General features: G+C 46.2%; 2 long non-coding RNA genes across 2 annotated transcripts in view; one reads left to right on the top strand and one right to left on the bottom strand.

The window, feature by feature from the left end:
- The window catches only part of LOC139050704 (uncharacterized), a 235,648-nt gene that overhangs the window by 64,082 nt on the left and 149,052 nt on the right, over positions 1-22,514 (top strand). The window lies entirely within an intron of this gene.
- On the bottom strand, positions 13,457-14,666 carry LOC139050759 (uncharacterized). The gene is made up of 2 exons (XR_011509069.1): positions 14,158-14,666; positions 13,457-14,087 (listed from the first exon to the last, which is right to left on the bottom strand). It is a non-coding gene; the product is annotated as an uncharacterized lncRNA (long non-coding RNA).

Here is a 22,514-nt window from a genome sequence, read left to right on the forward strand (position 1 = left end):
CTATCCCGTGGTTAGGGATTTTCTCTCGCATTTTCTGTGCAATATTGAAGAGAGCCTCCGACTTTGTAGCTGACCATTAAAGTCCGGCTTTTTCTTAGTGCTCTTTAATTCTATTGATCGCCTTCTGCAGCATTTTTCTCTATGTGGGTGTCACTGCTTCATCCGCATAGATCGTATGTTCTAGACGTTGTACGTTCTTAAGTTTGTGCGGGAGTCCCATTATTGCTATATTGAAGAGAGTGGGTGAGAGCACAGAGCCCTACGGTGTCCTCTTGCTGCTGAGCTCTATCCATTTCTCCTCGTTACCGCCTAGATGGACCGTTAGCGTTCATTCAGTCAGAAAGTCCTTTATATACTCGTAAGTACGTCTCCGCACGTTTATAGGCTGCTCAATTGTTCTAATATTGCCTTGCGGTCTACGTTGTCAAACGCTTTGGCCACGTCCAAGACAATGACGACCTTCGTGTCTTTCGTTTGGTGGTCGAGAATTGGCTCTTTAAGCTGTAGCATTACATCGCAGACTGCTAGGTGTGCTCTGAATCCATACTATCGTGTCAGGGTACATGTCTTGGTCTTTCATGTACCTGCTGATTCTAAATTGTATGACGTGCTCCATTAATTTCCCGACGCATGATGTGAGGGATATTGATCTGAGGTTTTTGAGACTGGGATTTTTCCCTGGTTTTGGAATTAGAACTAATTTTGACTCCTTCCATTGTTTGGGAATATTACCCTTCTCCCAACACTCTTGCATAAAATTGCTTAGGTTTACTATTGAGTTGTCGTCTAGGTTCCACAACATCCGATTGCTGATTCTGTCCGGTCCTGCAACTGTTTTCGCTCTTAGTCGAGTCAGCTCGGCCCTAAGCTCTTCGACACTCTTAGGCAAAGTTACACCCTTTAGGGTATATCTCTGCCGCACAACAATAATCTTCATCTACCTTGTTGGCGTTTCCTTTCTTGAAAAGACCGCGCACGCTACTTTCCTCTTGGGAATGCCATTGTCATGCTGATAACGCGCATGCCGTTTGTTACTGGAAAGTACAGGGCTCGCCGCGTTAAAGAAAGGAAATGCAGACGAGACAGATGACGATTATTGTTGTGTGGCAAAAAGGTGTAATTTTGTTTAAGAGTGTACCATGACGCGGCTGTCCAAGAAGGGGTTCCCGTCCTCTTTGTAGTCTGGTAGTGTTTGTTGCAGGCCACATTTAGGATATCCATCCTAATATCGGTGAACAATTGGCTACTACTACCTTCGTACATATACACTAATTTCTGCATGTTTCTATGCATCTATGAGCTGCTTTGGGGATATAATAGGTGCCTCAATAGTTGGCAAGCATTTGATTTACCACTTCTGTGACCCAAGTGTTCGCATATGCTATTCCAATTTCGTTTCGCGAGTTCGAGAGCGCATTCTTCAATATCTACGTTCAGGTGCGCTAATGCCCTTCTAATGTTCCTATTGTTTCTATTCTCTTTCAGTTTTTGCTCTAGCTGCCTGTTCTTCATGCATAGTCCGACCATTTTCCCGTCTGCTACCTCTTGCGTTTCGTCTGCCTCCGCCTTCTCGGTGGCCTCTTCAACCGCTTCCAACAAGGCGCTGCTCCAATGGCCTACAGCTTTGAGCTCCTTTTTTTTTCGGCACATTTCTAACTAAAAAAGTTCCAATTTACCTCTTAGATCTGCTTGGGTACGGGACTTGGTATGCTGTGTTCTACCACCGTCTCTATTATTCTGTGGTCGCTCCCCAAGACCTCCCCCGTGTTACACCATCGTGCGGTTATGTGTCCCCTGTTAGGTATGGCCGGACGCCATGGGGCCTGTGGGTGCTACGTCATCCCCTTCCCCTCTCATGGTCTGGGCCCGTGGGTGCTGCGTCACCCCCACGCTCCCGGAGAGGTCACTCACCCGACGCTCTCCCCGGATTCGTCGAAAAGAGGATCGACTTCTCCTTCCCGTGCCTGGTATTGCAGGAGGAGGGGCCTTCTCTCTGTGCCTGTCATGTGTCATCGACGACAGCAAGATCCCGCCCACACGATTGTCGAGAGCCTATTTAAGGGGCTGCGAATGTACTTCATACTTTATACTTCATTCTCTTCTTATTTTCTTTCAACTACCTTTGAATAAACAGTGCAAGTTTCGCACTAGCAAAACGTCGTCTCGTCCTTGCTCGGTCGCCATGGTCTACCGGATGCCTGCAGCTCGCCGACAACGCCACGCTACCCAATAAGTAATGTCGGTGGAGCTTCGAGAGACAGGTCGCTAGCAGTGGGATCGCCTACAAATGCAACAAACTGGTTGCTAACGGAGAGATCACCCTGAGGTGCAACACCCCCTATGAGAGTAAGGATCTCAGGATTTGTAAGGACTTCAGGATTTGTTAAGTAAGGATTTCAGGATCTGTTAGTACGGTTAGCCCTTGCTTGGAGATACGATCCCATAATTCTCTGCATTTTTGTTGCGAGGTTTGGTACCGCACAAACCTGTTCTTGTATTTGTGTAGCCCGACACAGCGAATGTGCTTCCTCCGTCTTAAACGCTTTTTTTATTCGTGTGCTACTAACATAAATGTGCATTAACTCGCCCGACCTTCCAATTCTTCTAATCCACTTGATAATGTTTTAGGACTCTGCTACCGGGGTTGTAGCGACTGGACGAATAGTGCTTCCACGAAGATTAGTTTTCTATGAGATCTGTTTTCGCATTAAGATGACAATAGGTCTGTGGTATATAGTGTACAACTGTCAAAATTGTTGCGGATATTTTTGAATAACCTGCACAAGTTTATCTGTAAATTTTGCTGTTTCGAGTTATGTGAGGCGGTGAGAATTCGGTGTAAACAATCTTTTACGTTTCAGAGGGATGAGACACCACTGGAAATGTACTTCAAGAAAATGGGAAATTGAGAGGCCCCATTTTTGCAATCATGACCACATGTACCCACAGATTATGAAAAAAGACAGAAATTATACCGTATGGAAACACACTTGTAGTGTTGCAGCGAAGGGGGGGTGTTATTCTCTAGTTGCCGAAATTTTTTGTGGGGTGCTCACTCAAAAACAAATAGCCGCAGGACGGCTTTCTGTTGAGTTTCTCCGGAAGAGAATTATGTTTTAGCGTATAATCGAATTACAGTCTCATGCTATCATGTCTGTAGGATGTGTGTAAGGCGTACTTTGCGAATTTTGTGACACATTTTACTTGAGAAATTCAATTGGTTTAATGACGTACTTCAGTTAGGCAGATGTCCTAGAAGAATGAGGATGTATGCTGCGCTAACGGTACCATCGCCTAGCGGCCAAGGCCGCTCGAGCAGACTTCAAATGGCAACTGGAAAAGGGCTTTGTCTGAGTTTCCGCTTAACAGAATTATGTTTTCTCTTATATTCGAATAACAATCCGAAGCTATGATATCTGGAGCTTGTGCGCAAGTCGTACTTCACGCATTTTCTGAGGGAATTTTACTATTAAACATTTATTTAGTTCAGTAAAGCGCTTGCGCTCGGCGGAAAGCCTACAAGAGTGAAGAAGATATATGCCGAACTGGACGAAGGTGGACGAAAGAAATAACTTGCCGGCGTCTGGGAACGGAGCCCGCATCTGCAGGCTTACTACCTGTGCGTTGTACCACAAAGTGTGCTATGGAAGTGGCTGTTCCTGCGCCTACATTATTGGATAATATTGCGACAGCGCTAAGGAGCTCGTGTCGCAGAAAAGCCGGTGTCGTCGGCGTCCGCGGCGTTGGCCATGAGCGATAAATCTCAAAAGGCACTTCATAAATAAAAAACATCTTGCAAGATGGGCTGGTGGGAATCGAACCAGGGTCTCCGGAGTGTGAGACGGAGACGCTACCACTCAGCCACGAGTTCGTTTCTTCAAAACGGGACAAAATCGCCTCTAGTGAATGTGGTGTTGCCTTAGAAACGTGCCGTAGAAAGTTATGCTGCGGTGTATATCGGTAATTATGACCATGTAACTTACAGAAGTCGCAGTTTCACGAGTCGCGAAGTACATTTCCGCTCAATTTCTTCTGCGCTCTGCGCACACGCAGAGCCATCTTGCGGCAAACACAGAAGACCCCCTCCTCGCAATGTACGGCGCTGACTCGACAGGTGGCGCGCCACTTGCCCCATGACCGCGTCCGCCTTCATGGCGCGTCGGGGCCCGGCTATCTCTGCCAATCGCGACGTTTCGCTTCCGTAGCGCGTTTGAGTAGGCGGTGCGAATGGGATGCGAAAACGCTATCGCGTTCCACTCTTGAAGGCGAAGCTTAAGTGTCCTGTAATTTTTTTTCTATCAATACATCATTTACCTTTGGGAGTGGTAGGTAGCGCCACTCAAGGCCATGGTGGCGGATGTGGAAGATCCTTTCTTCACCGAGGGTGTCATGTAGAACGTGAACGTCTTGGGCGCATACGGTTAACTAATAAACTTTCGTACGCTACCTGAAGGCATCAAAGATGCCAAAGTCCTGACCCTCGCTATAGAATGAAAGAGGAATGTGGACCTGGCAACAGTCGCCACCGCACTAAAATTGTTAATGAAACGCACGCATAATGTGGAAGCTGTGGGTTCGGATTCCACCAGCGGCAGGTTTTCGCCTCGTCCACATTTAGGGTAATCATTCCTCGGGATTGTAAAACAATGCAAAACGATGGCAGACCGGATGAATAGAGACACCAGATAGAGCATTGATTCAACACTAAATTAATTTCTCATAAATTGAAAACTGCATACAAGTTTCCCTTAGCTCTAATGTGTTTCTTTTGGTTTCTTTTGGTTAGAAACTTGTGTGCAGAATAACAAAGAATGAACGTTTTCTTTTTATTATCACTGTAAGAGTTCGATGCCTGGACCTCATTTCCGTCTCTTTCCAATTTTCCTTATTAAAGAAAGTTTGGCACGTACCTTCAGGTTGTAGTTACTTGAAAAGATATACAACAGTATTTATGATGGTTGTGCTGTTTGCAGACACAAACAATTTTTTATTGCAAGTGGGAAGTACATTTGGTGTGCCCTGCAATATTGCTATCGTCTCTAAATGTATTCTTCAAGATGTCTTTCTTTATGTACTGATTCTATTCATTTCTGGAAAAGCTGTATTTTTATTAGATAACGTGTGCCTTTCCCCCTGATGAAAGTTTCCTGCCTGTTATGTACTAGCACTGACAAAGTCTATTGAGAAGTTGTCAGAGGTCTTTCTTATTGATAAACCTTTCAAGTGTTCTGTGAAAGTGTGCAGACATTTTTTTCTTAGTTGTAGTTAACGACGCCGTATTATGTTTCTGTCATTGTGACTATTGTGGACCCTTTTTGCTATCTTTAGCAACTCCGTCATGCTGTGCTCAAGAATGGCTGTGTTCATTTTAACATTGTGGGTTGCATGCAGTTATTACAGTGTTATACCGTAAACATTGTGAATTTCAATATAGAGTCATGAATCGCCAATATTTCTTTTGGCTTTTGGCTTTTGACTTCATTGTGCGTGCTCTTGCAAAGGTAGGGGAATGCACCACCGACCGGGGCAGCGAAATTGCCCTACTTGACGCTGTCGTGCAGGCGTATGCAGATAGGGAGAGCGCTGGGCTGTCTCTCATGTTTGTCAAGTGGCCAAGTCAGCATTTATCCGCAACGGCGGCAGCGGGATCAAGGATCATTATCATGATCTGTTCAGGTCTGACTCGTGCGGTAACCAGCCATCGAACGGAATAATTACTTCCAAACTACAACTGATAGTTCGAACTGACCTCGAGTGTGAAGGGTGGGAACAGCCCGGCACTCTTGCTCGTTAGCTGCAGCTCGTAATTTCGCAGCTGCAATCGCTGGTTTCTCGCGCTGATCTATTTCCATTGCCACTGTACAAAAAAGTAAAGCTAAGCTGCAAGAAAAAAAACCAGCGAAACTCGGAACCGAATTATTCACGACATTTTGCAAGCAGAAGTATGTTAGGCCGTAGCATCTGTCATCGAAGACAATTTCTGGATTTTCTGCTATATAAATCACCAAAGACCCGACCGAGATCTCTGCAAACTAAATCACCTTAGCGTTGCGCCAAATTGTAAGAAACATCAGAGCGGTTAGCTTCCACTGAAATAACTGTTTCGTGATGCGAGTCACTGCAAGTCAGTGTAGGCGTCCAGCATTTCTTCCAGGTAGGTGGACATTAAACATAGAATGTAGCGTTATGTGAAACTTTTAAAGCTAACTTCTTTTTTCCAGCAGCCTCGGCAGCTTTTTGAATCTGAGCGCATGACGTCACCGCTCGGGGAGAAACGGGGGTTCCCCTTACGCCTCCGCGCGCGTGACTTGTGAGGACACATTGGATTCGCCTTTCTACGCGATTCAGTCTCTGTCCTATTAGTGTGCCCACACGAGGTCGCAGTGTTTAGCGTCAAGAGGGAAGAAACGATTTTTGGACTTCTAGCGTGCAGTGCTCTACAGAGTGCTGAAGAAATAGCACACCCTCTACCGCCAATAAGTGTGCATGGCGAATGACTGTGGAGCGGAGGCCGGCCAGGAATACAACACAGGTAGTGATAAGGTACAGGTACTGATACTGGTACTGATAAGTATATAAGTACTGATATAGTACTATAGTATACTACTATACTACTATACTATACTACTATACTATACTATACTATATATACTATACTATATACTATACTATACTATACTATACTACTACTATACTATACTATACTACTATACTATAGTACTGATATAGTACTGATATATAAGTACTGATAAGTATATTGACATCAACAAGCGTATTGCCTAAGAGGAATTGGAAGCAAGCCGTTGTTCGTGGGGCACAAAGGACGTTAACACTGGGCTCCATAGATTGGCGAAGACAACGAACACTGTTTGCAGGCTACAGCAAATGGGTGCCCTGGACACCCGTCGATGGTAGCCCGGGCTATTCACCTACTTAGGTAATCATCTTCCATGGCTGCTGGATGGATTTCTGAACTGCGGCTCCTCTAGACTACCTCCAAATTTGTATGTTAAATAAAAATGGAGTTCTCAGTATGCTTAATATTGAGCTGGGACTCCGTCACCTCGCACATCTCCAACTGTTGTTCAGTCAGAAATGCAGCACTATGGATTCTGCTTTCCGCTGTGAACACTTACGTGCGAAGATACAGTCTGTCTGTCAAACTTTCGAAATTGTTAGGATCCGTCGCCTGTTTTACTGAAAATTGAAATAGCGGCTTGTAGAGGAGCTATTATTTTCAGCTTACATCGATATGTGCGTCAGTCATTCACTTAGTGCAGGTCCTGAAAAAATTAGTAGCAACTATACCCATGGTATTGCAGGTGATGAGCGCTAGCTAGTCCACAATGCATTTTTAAGGCGCCAGCCAGTAGATATCTGTTTCAAGGTCGCGTTGGGAACAGAAAATATCACGGGACTCAGGAAGGCCAGAAGTCAACCAAAGCATGTGCAGCCATGTATAAGAGATGAATGATTACCCAAGTTAATTAGTGATTCATTAAATATTCAACTAATGTGTATTAGGGAGGATTAAGTTTAATTGGGGTTTATTTAGGAGGATTAAGGTGAACGAAGAAGATTAGGGTTATGGAGGAGGATTAGGGAGGATTAAGGAAATTGATGTGAATTAGGGTGGGTTAAGGTCAATTATAGTGCATTACGATGAATTATGGTTAACAAAGTAGTATTAAGACTGATTAGGGCGGATTAAGGGGATTTAGATGAATTACGGTGTGTAAAGGAGGATTAAGGTGCATGAGCAAGTATTAAGATGTATTGAGGAGGACTATAGTGGGTGAAGGTGGATCAAAGAGGATTAGGGTGGATTAAAGAGGATTATGATGGAATAATGTGAATTAAGGTAGATTAATTTGGATTAAAGTGAATTACAGTAGGCTTTACAAGGCATTCGTATTCGTGGCTCTTAGTAGATACCTAAGGACACCATGGATTTTTTGGAATTTGTATTAAACTGCATTTTCACGCACGCATGATTGAGCGACAATTATGATTTGGTTTTCTCACGGATACATGCAATGTACAGGGGGTGCTAACATGATCGCGCACGCTTGCTATTTATATCGACATCTAGGCGGAAGCCAGGAATGTTCGCTTCCAAAGCGAATGTTCTAAAACATTCTGCTGTTTCGTTCTGCGGGGAAACATTTCAAATGATTTAACACGAGCCGAAATCATTGCATCAATGAGCTTTGATTTGATGGTTGAGCAATCAGTAATCATTGTGGCCATGATCTAGTAATGTAGAGAATTTTCTGCTGGCAGTAATGCTTAGCACTGCAACATATTTCACTCTAATCCAACTCTATCGTCCTTGATGGACCTTAATCCACCATAATCCTCCTTCATTCACCTTAATCCTCCCTAATCCAATATAATCATCCTTAAAGGGAAGCTGAAACACTTTTCGAAAAAAATGAGTTCTCTGCGGCATTCTACAGTTTTGAGTCCCCTGAACACGAATATCTCGTTCAAAAAGGGCGGAAACAAGCGCAAGCGGCTGTTTTTTCATGAAAACGCGCACCAGCGCCTCAGGGTATCGCGCGAACGCCGCTGTTGCCCGTGATTGGTCGGAGCCGCTGTGACGTCAGTGGCGGCAGTCGCCGGTCGGCGCCGCCGTTTGAGAACGTAGCACGCTGTTCTGTTCTGGCTGCATAGCTGAGTTGTAAGCATTATGGAACGTTCTCGCTGTCTCGGACAGCTTGTATTTTCGCCGTACATGTTTGAACCGACAGCCGATACGGAAAACGATGGCGGCAACGGCGGCAACGACGATGTTGAGTGTGCCACAAGCGAGAGCGATGTGTACACCTTCTCGCGCGCTGGAAATCTTAGCTGTTACGTATGCTTTTTTTTTCATGTAGCTGCACCTTCCAATGACGGGAGAAAAAATGCGCTAAAGTGTCACTGGGAACTTGCTGCTGGAAGAATGCCGAAGCACTAACTTCTCATTAGATTGTAAACACGGGTACAATTCCGCGATGTCAAGCACCTTGCCGCTGCTTGTCTGAAGTCCCGTGGTTTTCTGAGCGTTGTTACACGATCGCGAACATAAGTGCCGCGTTTCAAAGCGCGCACATGCAGTGCTGCGAGGTACAGTCATGAAAGTTGCTTATCATACACATCCAGATCGAGATGGTCAGGGGGATTATATGTGCAATATCCAGAATATGGTTCGACGACTTAGCGATTGTGGCTCGATCAAGAATCGGTATGCGCGCTCCATGCTAGTGTTGACATAAAGATATTAGGCAGTTTTAGCACCGCCGTGTGGTAAACATGATAACTGCAACCGTACGTCGAATGTCACTAGGCAAGCCTATACTCCAATTTATACCTCAGGTGCAACGCTGTGGAAGCTACGCACGAAGTCCGGTTACAAAAATTTATTACTGCGCGCGTTTCCGTCTATGGTTCGCAGCGTGCCAGCGGCATTTGCTCGCGCGAGCATGCACGTGAAGCTGCCGCGACGGGCTGCAATTAAAGAATGCCGAAAAGAAAATTGATAGAAAAGAACGTGTTAGCAGCCGTATAAGTACACGGATTGTTTCTATGGGTAAATTCTTTTTTTTTTCATTCAGAACTGAGCTTATATATGAAAAGTTTTCTCAAAAATTGGGTCAAGAAACACCGAACTTTTTCTAAGTGCGAACGCAGCCACTGCAAGAAGTATCTCAAGCCTCCACAGCGTTGCACCTGATGTATGAAACGGAGTATAGCAACGCTAGCAACAACGCGTTTCCGCATTTGTCGTAAGGCTATCCGGCTATCGCGGAAATGGTCCGAGCACAGCACAGTTGATTTCGTCGGCACGAACTTATCTCTCCTCACCGCACTGCGCTGCAAGCTTCTTGCGCTTCGGGAACCTGTGAAACACCACATCGTCTCCCCCGCGTGTGTTCGCGCAGCCGATTGCTGCACAGAACGAGGGCATGTTGGGCGCCCTTGGCTGTAGGCACTCACGCAGCACAGAAGGAAAGAACAGTTTACGAAAATCGCAAAACAAACGTGAGCGGCGGCGGCGGCGGCAAATCTCTCGTAGCGTCGTTCAGTAAAGCGCAGGACGGAAAGAGGCATGCCAGCGCATGCCAGCACGCCGGTCCGGCAGCTCGGTCCCCGCCAGTGACGTCACTCTCGCCGGTTCTCTCCTCTGGTAACCTCCTCACCCGGCGCTCCGGGAAGCGATGGGGGCGTGTCCGCGGGGGTGATTTAGAAAGCGATTTCCGCCCCTTATATTAACAAAACGAAGAAAAAAATTTCGGAACCGTAAATTATTAGGTCTGTTCTTCCCAATCCCAGCAATTCATGGAAATTGAAAACCGCTTCAGCTTCCCTTTAATGCACCTCTATCCACCCTAATCCACCTTCATAGACCTTAATCCACCTTAATTCTACGTAATACACCGTAGTCCTCCTTAATACATATAATTCCATCCTAATACAATCACTGATCAATCATTAATAACTTTGCTAATCCGAAATCATCTCTTATACACGGCTGGACACGCTTTCGTTTGCTTTCGGCCTTGCTTGAGTCACTGATATTTTCTATCCCTCATAACGCGACCTTCAAACAGAGATATAAGGCTTTCGCTTAATAAGCCACAGGCATAGGGATTGGCCACAAGCAATACAAGATCAGACGCGCAAAGTATCTCATCATGTGGCATAAAAATTCTCTGGAATAGAGAACGCGCCTCCAAGCTCCCTTTACATCAGCATACCCCGTTCATGCGGCTTTAAGAAACAACCTCCTCAAAAACGTTGCCTTCAGCATTATCGATGCCGTTATCAGCATTTTTCAAAATTTTCAAGACCACTGGGACGCGCAACTGGCCCAAAACAACGCACCTCCACAGAATGCGGCGGCGCGGCCGCGGTAGCCCAGGAGAAAAAGCGTGCCGTGCGCAGCGCGCGCAGCTGGCGGGCGAGGAGAATCTAGGAGGAAAGAACCACGCGGAGGAGAGGGTAGCTACTTTCAAATTATCTGGAGAAGAACGCCCCGTCTTCCTCGCCTCACCACCGTGCTTCGCGCGCGACAGAAGAGGACGCGTTTCCTCCCCGCCTTCCTCGCTCGCAGGCGCGAGATTGAGCCAATGGAGTCGCGTTCGCAGACTCACCCTCGCACGCGTTCACTCGCAACTACACCGTGGGGCACGCGGCGACGATTGTATTGCCTTTGGAATTTACACGGAACCTCATGGCGACACAGACGCCGAAGGCGACACTGGCTGCAGAGATGAGCCTGGAGTGTCCATATAATTCCTATGGCAGTGAAAGCTATTCGGCCTTGACGCGAAACAAGTATGCGTACGATCGTCGCCTTAGCATGTTTAGCAGTGTCAGCTGGTTGAAATTCACGTAGGTTGTTATACAACGTGGCGTTAGTGCTCGCGTGCGTTACATTTTGTAACGCACGCGAGCATGAACGCTCGCGCCGGCATCTACGCCGAATCATGTGTAAGTAGTCGACGCAGCCCGATCCGTGGATCAGATCCTCATACCTAAGAGTAACTTGTTTTCGTGTACAAAGACTCACCCAATAAAAAGTTTTGCGACTCGCATGTTGTGGCACAGTCTAATTCTTCACCGTCACACCAGCGTGACAGTATGCCGCTTTGAATCGTTTCTGGCTGCACTAACAGATTCGCTGTAAAAACAGAAGAACGTGCATGAAGGTTCCTGAGGGTGCATTTGGAGATGGCACCACGTGCCGCACACTACTAGAGTCACTGAAAAAAATTGGCTGAAGGCTTAGCTTGGTTAAGCCTGGAAGATTGCGAAAGCAATACCCTTGGCTGCGCCTTGGTTCGGCTGATGGTGTGGACATGGTTGCCCTTTGTTAAACTTATGGCTATACATCATCCGACAAAGCTCAAGGCAGCGCGCCGACCACTGCGATGAGCCGAGCTGTAGCCCCATTTATCCTCCTACACTCTTAGAAAAATTTACACCCTTTGGGGCTTATCTTGTCCCACAACAATAATCGTCATCCGTCTTGCCCGCGTTTCCTTTCTCTAACGCGGCGAGCCCGGTACTTCCCAGTCACGAACGGCATGCGCATTATCAGTGTGACGCAGCATTCTCGACAGGAAAGTAGCGAGCGCCGAGTTTTCAGGAAAGGGAACGCAAGCAAGGCAGATGACGATTATTGTTGTGGGACAAATTTACAACCCAAAGGGTGCAACAGTTTTAAGAGTGTAGCGTGGCGTCACACCAGCGAGCGCCCTCTCTCGGTAGCGCCGCAGTAGCGGCGCGCAAGGCTTCGCCTCCACCATCGATGCCGACGATGCCGCGAGCTGGGGCGCCGTCTCTCGGTCTGGCGTGACGTTACACGATCATGTGAAGCGCAGCTGTGTTACGAGGCGCCTCGACTACCGATGGGCTGTAAGTGCGAGCAGTATTGCTTTCGCAATAAAAAATTCAGAGTGTCGCATTTGTTTTCCGCGTGCTGCCGTCTGCCCGGCCATCTGTGATTGGGTCACTCGTGTCAGGTGACCGTGTGCCGCCATATCCCTTCCAAGCGGTTCCAGTAAGCACGTCGAAAACGAAGCGGACGCAACGCGGACGGAGAACGCACACTTTGTGCTTGGCGGCAGCACTTTGTTCTTGGCGAGCACGGGCGACACGTTACCGTAAGATTACGCCTAGTTGCTGTGGCTTCGTGTGTAGCAACCAAACGGAGGGCGGAAATACATTTTTCTGCATTCCGTGCGGCTAGGACGACCGGTATTGACGTTCTGCTTGGCTGCACAGAATTGACCGCAAAAGATTCGCGCCCGGGAATACCCGCTTGTGCGAGGTAAGTTTGTTCAATAACTTATGCGCAGTTTGCTGGACAGATATTGCTTTCAAGCAAGCGTACAGTCGTGAGCGCGCTTAGCGTAAACACGGGAGCGCCTGCCACACGGTCCTATCAGCGACGCGTACCGATGCGAACGCGAAGTTCTGCACATGCGCAGTACTTTTGCGGCGTGGCTATTTTACCATCGCGCACATTGCGTCATTGGAGCGCACCGTCGTCGTCTGCTATGTTTTGCCTCGGCTGCTATCGTCAGACTTACAGCGATCTGCCAGTTAGTATCAACGAAACAAGAAAGCTGGCTAGGTCTGTGCGCCAGTACCGGCCTTCGATTTACTTTTGGCTTAGACTTTGCGTGTCTGCAATACCAAATAAACGCCCATTCAATGACGTTTTAAAACCATATTACTACGTTACTGCGTCCCTTGCCTGCTTCTGAAGCTACTAGCGTTCTTTCTTTTTCACTTTGTCCTTATTTCGGAGCGTTTGCTTGGGTTCCAGCTTTCGCCCTGCTTTGCGCAACGATTACTAACAACAAAACATGTAAATAGTAAAATATATTCAGAACTCTAGTCTTCCAAATTACGTATCGTGTTATCGGATGTGACCGAAATATAATGCAAGAGAAACTTTGCCTTTCCATGTCAAAATTATAAAACGTTTATTTGCTTCAAACGCGCATGAGGTATTGCATGTCTCAACAACGCCTCAAAAACACAATAGTAAAGAAAAAGAAAACAGCAGCAGCACTTGAGTTTAGTAGCGAGTCATTTCGCCATTCCCAGCAACGACAGCTGCCATTCGAGATGGTAGTGAGGCATACAGTGCTGGCACAAGTGATTTGTCAGCACGAAGGCACTCCCACTGCTGTCGACCTTCTTCCCATACGACGTCTGCAGTTGTGGCGTAAAGCGGTTTCTTCGCAATGGTAGCTTTCATACGACCCCATACATTTTCTATTATATTAGGGTCGGCGCCTTTCGGACATCACTCTAGCACGGGGATCTGCTTCTTCGAGATATATTGTTTCACAATCGTGCCCGTGTGAGCGGGTGCCTGGTCGTGCTGGAACAGAAAATTCCGGTCAGGAAACAAGTTTTCAATGTAAGGCAACAATACATCGTCCAGACTACGACAATACTTCGCCGAGGTCAAAGTGCCGTGGATACGTTGCAATGGGCCCAGGCCATGTCGGGATATGAAGCCCCATACATTCACGCTTGTTCTTCCACTGGACAACACACTTCGCACGTTTTCAGCATCGTATCTGTAACACAATGTCTTGTGAAAATTTACCTGGTAGATGATGAAAAAACGTGCAAGTAAATCAGCCTTACCGGGTGCCTGAGAGTCGCCAAACACGCGCCCTCTGGTCCTGTCGCGTGGAAAAGGTAGACTCATCAGAAAAGATGACGTGACTCCAGTCCTCGCTGGTCCATGGAGCAAGCTCCAAAGCAAGCTGCAGCCTTGCGTTCTTGTTCGCCGCTGTCAGTAATGGTTTCCGTGCTGCCACGCAACTGCGATACCCTGCATCCTTCAGTCGACGGTGAACTGTAGAATCTGAAGCGTCGAGGTCTAAGGCTTCACGAATTGCTCTAGCGGGAAGGAAAGGATCCTGGACCACGGCTGCGATGATTAACGCATCTTCATCCTCCGTCGTAGATCTTGGTGGTGGCGCCCGGGGGGCATCACGGATGCGTCCTTCATGCTTAAAATCCTGAATTATTCTATTCACGGTCTTCAATGGCCTGTTAACCAATACTCCAATTTGACGTTGGGTATACCCCTTATATGCAAGATGCACAATTTCACGCCTCTGCTCCTCGGGAACCCTAGCCATGGCAGTATGCCGTCACCTGTGGGACGTTCAGAAACAGCGTGTCTATTTATATATTTGCTCGTGGTATGCTAGGTGGTGGCGTGATCTTTATCATAAAACGTGCGGCAGCCGGCGCGCAACATAGCAGATGATGAAGGCGCTTTCCGGTGACGCGATGCGCGCGGCGGTAAAATATTCAAGCCGCAAACGCACTGCGCATGTGCAGAACTTCGCGTTCGCACCGGCAGGATTGCTGATAGCACAGTGCGGCACGCGCTCCTGTGTTTACGCTCAGCGTGCTCACGACTGTACTTGCGTGTGACCGCTGAACTTTTCCAGTTCGGTTCGCGCACATCGGTTTGCTTGGAGCTTAGCTGTTCGGTTCGCGAAGCCCCCTCCGCATTACGCTATTGCTTGTTCTTCCGTTTACGCGGCTCACTTTTCCTCGCGCTATATAAAGTCACGTAGTACCTATCTTTCAAGTAAGCTTTTCATTTTGCCTGGCCAGTTATTCTTTGTACATTTTTTATTCTACATGCGTTCTTTGAAGCAACAAATACGTGAAAGCCTGCCTGGAAGAGGAGGCATGCTAGATTTGGAAAAGGGACGACAAATGCATAACCGAGGCATCAATAGCGCTAACCACCAAAGAAGTACACTTCCTGGATGCATATATGGATTGAACTCGCTATCGTGTTTATGGTGGGACGTTATTATGTCTTGCCGATTTTGGGGGGACAACCTTCAATTTTGTTAGATTGCGGCATGCGTGAGTTTTTGCCATTTATATCTGGTTTACTAACAATAGACTTTCAGCGTGAGTAAAAATGCGTTGTGCGTGAACATGAAACGTCGACCAACCTTGCCACCAGCCGACAGCTGATATCCCCGAAGGTTCAGGTGACATACCGCAAAAAACAGGTAGCCAATGAGCACCGGACGAAGACCCCATTTTCCCCTATCGAACCATTGATATAGACTTAGAGTTTCCTTGTCTGCCAACAATTAACTCTCCAGTAATATTAAAATAAACGCAGCCGTCTCGCTACGTTGTTGTTTTTACAATCGGATGCCTGCCATTGTGTGAAGAACTGGTGTTGCAATACTTTTTTCCGTGATGTAACTGTTAAATTAATATCTGCTGTTTGCGTCCACATCTTACTTTGTGATTGCATGCTTTTCTTAATAGGCCAATTTTGCTAACACCACAAATCGATTCAGACACTTCTTCCGGAAATATTCTTCAGGAAGAACAGTCCTCTTTCATGTTACTGATCTGATTCGATTAAAGGGTCTGCAATAAAGAGTATGATCTAAATATACACGCGGCCTTTGAGAAGAACTGCACCCCTGTCAAGCACTGGCCACCTCAAGCACAATCAAGAGAAAATTCCAGAACACAGGTAAAGTTCTGGAAGTAAGTGCACTAGAAGTTTGGCGTTATCAAAGATACAAAAATACTTTGCAGAAAGCAGTTTTAACGCGATAGCGTTAAGGAGCTCGTGTCGCAGAAAAGCCGGTGTCGTCGGCGTCGGTGTCGGCGTCGGTGTCGGTGTCGGCGTTTGCGGCGTTGACCGTGAGCGATAAATCACGTCAGGCGCTTCATAAATAAAAAGCAACTTCCAAGATTGGCCCGGTGGGAATCGAACCAGGGTCTCCGGAATGTGAAACGGAGACGCTACCACTCAGCCACGAGTTCGATGCTTCCAAGCGGTGCAAACGCGCCTCTAGTGAATGCGGTGTTGCCTTCGAAACGAGCCGTGGAAAGTTATACTGCGGTGTATATCGGTAATTATGAACATGTAACGTACAGAAGTCACAATTACACGACTTGCGAAGTGGGTTTCCGCTGCATTTCTTCTGCGCTTTCCGCACACGCAGAGCCATCTTGCGGCAAACACAGAAGACCCCCTCCTCTCAATGTACGGCGCTGCCCCGACAGGAGGCGCGCCGCGCGCGCATTGGGACCGCTGCCAGGCGCGTCGCGGGACTCCCTCTCCCCTGACGACGCTTCTCCGTGCTCCCGGTCCTTTCTTTAGATTACTATCTATCTCTCTGCCCGTGCCGATCGCGTCGTTTGGCTGGCGTAGATCGTTTCCCCTCCGAGACACCGAGTTCTTTGGTTCGTTCCGTTCGCTCAGGCGCACGTTTCGTTGCCGCGCCGAACGCTGCGTTGCTCGACGCTCACCGCGTGATAGGTGGACGCTAAGTCCGATGCGGGGTGCATCGTAAGTGATCGCTGTGCCGTAGCGCATTGTCTTATACCCCTTGGCGGGTCGACGGGAACGCTTTCGCGTCCCACTCTTGAAGGCGAAGCTTAAGCGTCCTCCAATTTTTTCTACCCTTATACGAAAATAAGCCTGCGTCTCGGGTGAATGAAGGACTCTTAATGTTACAACGTGGAGCAATGCGTTCAGAGAGCGTATTTGACAAATCAATGACATTACAAGCACGCATTCGCAAAGACGTCACTAGCCGCCACACGCGAGGTTGTCGGCATGATGCGGCTACTGGCGTTTGTAAATTCCTTCTTTAAAGCGCATTGTTTGAAAATATAACCTATAAAATCGCGTTGTTATCCTTTGTCTACTGTGCTCGATGCATATTGAACTAAAAGGCTATTGTTGCTGGCGAATCTGTATAAAAAGGCGGGTTTTTCTTTTGTGTTGGCCAAAATTTTCAGTAAGTATTTGACAGGACGTAACGAAATTTGTTAAAGTTGTTGATGCGGCTGTATTCTAGAACAGGGATCGTTTCGTAAATGTAATTCGGCTCCAACAACAGGTCAGAAAAACATGTCTTATTGCTGCTTAGGCCGAAACTATACTCAAAGGCTGAGCCGTAGACATTGATTGGGAGGTTACGCATGCACTTTAACTCATCGAGCAATGTTGTAGGACAAAAAAAAAACAATAAAATAAAACTGAGGACACCTACACTCTACCTCCGAAGTGACTTGTAGCAGTGCCGAAGGTACGAGCTGCACACGAGGCTGGTTGAATAGGAACGTTGTAATTTGTGTATTCCCATCGAGGTTTCTGTTTTGGTGAAATGTTATGTACCAACGCCAGGCAATAAAGAAAAGAAAGCAGGCAAAGCAGAGTCTACCGGCTAAACTGTGATTACTAGCGGGATACGGGAGCTTTATTTTATGCTTGACACATGATACGTTACAGCGATACGTAAGATGTTAGGTCCTTTGCGCATGCCCGTTGTATACTCAATAGGTAGTGTGATGGTTACCACGGAAACTATAATAGCCGCCCCAACCGTGATTATGCAGCAACATGGCAGCACCGGGTGCTTTAACTCCAATTCGCGCTTGTTAGTGGCTCTCCGGCCTGACAGCAAAAAATAAATGGTAAAATCCATCATCGCTTACTCTCATCTCATGCTAAGAACAAAGCATTATGTATGTCTTGTCTTTGTTATTGAAATCAGCTGTTTCTTTTGACGCTGCTAAGACAACATAAGTAGCGCCGAGCAGTAACATTGATTCGAATTGCATTTAGCAAATGGTGCCACAGCATTAGCGCTGGTTATGTGTGAACGATGTTGAAGATGTGTAGCGGAACGCTACAAACGCATAATTGTTCACGCTATCATTAATTTATTGCTTCGCTTAGTATGGCACGTGATGACGGTGGCGACCAAACGTTACATAGACGCTGGGCAGACGGCTCGGCGTGTGGGAACATTTACCAGGGTGTTCGCTCTTACTAAAGTTGGCTAAGGATGCTGCATTGAACTGCTAAGAAAGCGCATAGATGAAGCTAAGCCCAGCTGTGCTTTCAAAGAAACGCGGCCTATATTGTACTGAGGTCGCAGTATGAATTCGTGATGAAGTGTGGTGTGATGGAAACATTTATGAAATAGTGAAATACTGGCGGCTTTGCGGCGGTTAGCTAGTGGAAGCAGTGCTAGGTTAGTTTTCATTGAGGTATTCGGGGTACGGTTATAATGAGGAAGAGTGAACCGAGTAGATCGAACTAATAAGATTATCGCTACTAGGATCCTATACTACAGATGCATACTCAAGTCTCAAGCGTGTTAGAGTCTTCTAAAGCTGCAGTTTTGAAATAGATGGTGCTTTCGAAAAGTTACGCCATCAGTACCCGAGGATCTGATTAGCATTTTTAATGACGCATCTAATCATAAAGAAAACTTTTTATGCGCAAACAAAGAGGGACAAAGAAGAGGAACAACGAAAGGCCGAGCTCTTTCTAACAACTGGTTTTATTTTCGAAGAACTTCCTGCTCGAATACCCACAGATCTGCGCGATCTAGTCAAACAGAGCACGCCTATAGCGCATATAACACTTGAGATAAAATGCCGTGGACCAAAGCCACCCGGTCAAAATAAAATCATCAAGGTGCATGTAACAAGCACTTACGATGAAAATCCATTAAAGATGTGATGAGAACAGCGAATTTTCTTTATCCAGCAGGGAAACAGAAGGATAGCTGATGCATTTTTTATTTGTTTTTAAATTCAGTGGGCCCCCACAATTTCTCTCGCGGTTTGATTCCTATGCCTATACCAAATTTCCGTGCTACTTAGACACGGTGAGCAATCGTGTTCTTGACAATACATAGCCAAATGCGTACCAGGGCGACCTTTCAGACTAGATAAGTTTTCCCTTAGTCTCGTGTTGATGCACCCCGACGTCTGCCCTACGTATACATGACCACACGTCATGGGAATCTGATAACGTTTCTCACGGAATCAACGAAATGTTTCTTACGCGGATGTCTAACGCTACATTCATTCTTTGCATCATCCTTTCTTTCGAACATATTTTTGACCTAGGAACACACATTACTGTTTTATTTTTTGCCCAAACACCACTTTTGCTCCGTAACTCCAAGCCGCCTTTTAAGTCTATGTGAAAGGCTGTGAACATACAGAATCTCTGCAACCTTGGAAGCCAAATCCTTCTGCCTTTGATTCTTTGTGCATTGTTCTTTATCCTGTTTAAATTTTTTCATTACTCTATCGCATGATGCCAGCATCACAGGGAGTGGGTATCCAGCCTTTCTGAACCTATCAACTTGCTCAAGAAATGCAAAGTTTACAGTGTGGCGACATGACTTCATCAACGCTGACCGGAAACACAGTCAGCGGTCATGAAATGACTATCCCATTCTTCACAATCCTGGAATGGTTTGAGGCGTAGTTCATTATAGATTTTCCAGCTCGGGGTGAAAGTGACCAACACACATGATCCGGTAGATATTCTAACTTAACATCAAGAAACTATAGCTTATTATGTACCGGTACTCCCGAGGTAAATGTCAAAGCCTTGCCCAAAGAACTAAAGGCTTCTACAACCCTATTACTGAAAGCACCCTTGTCTACGTGACAGTCTAAAATCAAGTAGTCATCGACGTATCTTATGTGCTAGACCTCCTAAATATTTTGTCAGTTCTCTGCCTATGCTTCCGAAAAAATGCTACTAAGGACTGGAGCTACCTTTGACCCGATGCACACACCCCTTGCCTGTAGATACGTTTCACCACAGATTCCTACATGAGTATTCGCTAAATAAAAATCCAGAATTTAAAGAAAGGTTTCAATAGCCATGTCGCACGTGTTGTGGAATGACACCTCGTGATTCTCGTTTGTTATGCAATCTTTTACACTGCACATTAGGGGCCATGCGGTAAGGAATAGTGGAGATCTTGAACATCTATGCTGAATCCGCCAGCTGGTACTAGGACTATTAGATGCCTGAAAATTCACTAGGCTGTCAGAGTTTTTCAACAAGTACGGATCCTGTACTTCTAAGGAATTCAACATTTTCTTCAGGAACCCCGCGACCAGAACCTGCCAACACCCTCGCTCGGACACAATTGGCCTAAACGGAATTCCTTCCTTGAGTGTGTTTGTTGTAAAAAATATCTCCAGTTTCATTCCTTTTGAGTTCTTTACAACTGACGCAAGCTTTTCTTGGACGCATTTTTTCAATAGCTCCAGCGCCTTCGTTTTTACGCTTTCTACATTCACGTCACAGTTCCCAAAGCACTTATTCACCGCTACGAAAGCCTTTTCTAAATAACAATCATTCGGTACAACTACCAGAAAAGCTTCCCTATCTGCTTGAACCACATGATGATCTTTGTAAACCAAATTATTAGCAGCCCTATCAACATTAGGCCTGGATCTATCGCTTACCGAAGCTTTGGCCACCATGTCTACACATTCCACCACACATCGTTATTTTCCTTTCTCTGGTACACTCCCGGCAATGTCCCTTGTAAGTGCTAAAGTGTCGACGATGCCGATCCTTGGCTCTACGCATAATTTTGGCCCCAACTGGATAACTTCTTCATGTCGTTCTGCCACCGTTGTGCCCCCTAGTCCCATCCTTAGTAGCATTTTTGGGGGAAGCATAGGCAGACAATGGGAAAAGATTTCAAAAGTGAAGTATATATGGTATACAGATATGCCGATGACTACTTGATTTTAGACTGTCATGTAGACAAGGGTGCTTTCAGTAATAGGGTTGTAGAAGCCTTTAGTTCTTTGGGCAAGGGTTCGACATTTACTTCGGGAGTACCGGCAGATTAAAAGCTACAGTTTGTTAATGATATGTTAGAATACCTACCGGAACATGTGTGTTCGTCATTCTCGCCACGAGCTGGGAAACCGCTAATGAACTATGCCCACACAATTCCAGGCTTGTGAAGAATGGGAGAGTCATTTCATATTTCTGGTCAGCGCTGATGAAGGCATGTCGCCACACTGTAAACTTTGCATTTCTACAGGAAGTTGATAGGTTGAGAAAGGCCGGGTAGCCGCTCACTGTGATGCAGGCGTCATGCGATAGACTAATGAAAAAAACTTAAACAGAATGAAGAACAATGCACAAAGAATCAAAGGCCTAAGGATTTGGCTTCCAAGGTTACAGAGATTCCGTATGTTCACGGCCTTTGGTGTTTGGGTAAAAAATAAAACAGGTAATGTGTGTTCCTAGGTCAAAAATATGTTCGAAAGAAAGGATGATGCAAAGAATGAATGTAGCGTTAGACATCCGCGTAAGAAACAATTCGTTGATTCCGTGAGAAACGTTATCAGATTCCCATGACGTGTGGTCATGTATACGTAGGGCAGACGTCGGGGTGCATCAACACGAGACTAAGGGAAAACTTATCTAGTCTGAAAGGTCGCCCTGGTACGCATTTGGCTATGTATTGTCAAGAACACGATTGCTCACCGCGTCTTAGTAGCACCGAAATTTGGTATAGGCATAGCAATCAAACCGCGAGAGAAATTGTGGGAGCGCACTGGATTTAAAAACAAATAAAAAATGCATCAGCTATCCTTCTGTTTCCCTGCTGGATAAAGAAAATTCGCTGTTCTCATCACATCTTTAACGTATTTTCATCGTGAGTGCTTGTTACATGCACCTTGATGATGTTATTTTGACCGGGTGGCTTCGGTCCACGGCATTTTATCTCAGCTGTTATATGCGCTATAGGCGTGCTCTGTTTGACTAGATCGCGCAGATCTGTGGGTATTTGGGCAGGAAGTTCTTCGAAAATAAAACCAGTTGTTAGAAAGAGCTCGACCTTGCGTTGTTCCTCTTCTTTGTCCCTCTTTGTTTGCGCAGAAAAAGTTTTCTTTATGATTAGATGCGTCATTACATATGCTAATCAGATCCTCGGGTACTGATGGCGTAACTTTTCGAAAGCACCATCTATTTCAAAAGTGCAGCTTTAGAAGACTCTAACACGCTTGAAACTTGGATATGCATCTGCAGTATAGGATCCTGGTAGCGATAATCTTATTAGTTCGATCTACTCGGTTCACTTTTTCTCATTATAGCCGTACCCCGAGTACCTCAATGAAAACTAACCTAGCACTGCTTCCAC

This window comes from Dermacentor albipictus, chromosome 10, assembly GCF_038994185.2.
Source record: "Dermacentor albipictus isolate Rhodes 1998 colony chromosome 10, USDA_Dalb.pri_finalv2, whole genome shotgun sequence".
Taxonomy (NCBI): Eukaryota; Metazoa; Arthropoda; class Arachnida; order Ixodida; family Ixodidae; genus Dermacentor; species Dermacentor albipictus.